This window comes from Pseudophryne corroboree, chromosome 4, assembly GCF_028390025.1.
Source record: "Pseudophryne corroboree isolate aPseCor3 chromosome 4, aPseCor3.hap2, whole genome shotgun sequence".
NCBI classification, from domain to species: domain Eukaryota; kingdom Metazoa; phylum Chordata; class Amphibia; order Anura; family Myobatrachidae; genus Pseudophryne; species Pseudophryne corroboree.
The window spans coordinates 572,982,730-572,984,243 of record NC_086447.1 but is presented as its reverse complement, the minus strand read 5'-3'; positions in this window follow the sequence as shown (position 1 = coordinate 572,984,243).

Here is a 1,514-nt window from a genome sequence, read left to right as displayed (position 1 = left end):
CCTAAACGCCCTCGGTAGCATAACCAACCGCCCTCCCTCCCCATTCCCCGCTGAGCAAAGTGACCAGCTATCAAACGGTTAAGATGCATTCAGCCTCCCACCACCCCGCGATTTTCCTCCCTCCCTCCCCACCACCCACCGTGACTGCATCCCGCATAGTCTCTCCCTCTCCCCCTACCCTGCGTGACCATAGGCGTCGGAATGGGGGGGGGGGGGGAAGGGGGCAGCTTGACCCCCCCAAACATGATGGAGGAGCTGGTGCGGGGGAGTGCTTCCTTCCGCATCCCCATAAGCGGCTACTACTTAAAAAGCAGTGTGCTGCCGCAGGCAGGGTGCGGTGCCCCTTCTGTACTGCCCGGCTGTCATGCATCACCAGTGAAGAGACAGCCGGGCAATACAGAAGGGGCACCGCACCCTGCCTGTGGCAGCATACTGCTTTAGAAACCGCCCACGGGGATACAGTGGTAAGCGCTTCCCCTGCGTTGAAAGAGAGGAGACCGGCACCACGGGGAGGGGGAGGGGGGTGTTGAAGGAGAAATCATTCTGGCACCCCTGCCACTGCCTGAACCGAACCACACCGCAGCGCTCTGAGCTGAGCAAACTGACCAGCTGTCAGTCAAGTTAAACTGTGTGCAGCCAATAGGCTGCAGGGAATAAGAAGGAGGATTCCTGTGTTCGTTCAGGGAGACTGTGAAGCATAAGGAAGACTGTATTCACTCTTATTTTATTTTGCTACTAACTAACTTGAGTTTTAGGCTCTGAGTTTGTATATATATATATATATATATATATAAAATCAATCATCATCATCATCATCTCCTGCAATGGTGTCTATATAACCATAATGCTGCTTGTTCCCCCCCTCTGGTGGGACCAGTGAGTAGTACTACTAATCGAGCTGCTGGCACCTGCTTGTTGTACTTGATGCTGCTGTATAATTAGTTTATTTATTATTTGGGTGCACCTAGTCCCTGTGAGCGTCTCCATCTGGACGGGCGCGGGCGCCCAGACAGACGCTTACAATGGGAAGTTGCTCTGTGCACTCCCGGTGTGGCGAGGAAGGCATAGATAACGGAGGCTCCATCTGTAAGTATCCCTAATTCTAACTCTCCCTCCCCGCAGCCTAAACCTAACCCTTTACCCGCAGCCTACACTCTCCTGTGTATACTTACGTTCGGGATTCTGGCGTCGGTATTGTGATAGATTTCAGGATTTGAGTGCCAGTATTCCGAGTGCTGGGATATTTATATAGCACACACATATTCCGCAGCGCTTTACAGAGAATATTTGCCCATTCACATCAATACCTGCCCCAGTGGAGCTTACACTCTATTTTCCCTACCACATGTACACACACACACACATTCACGCTAGAGTTAATATTGTCGGAGCCAGTTAGCTTACCAGTATATTTTTGGATTGTGGGAGGAAACCGGAGTACCCGGAGGAAATCCACTCAAGCACATGCACATACAAACTCCACACAGTTAGGACCATGGTGGGAATCAATGACC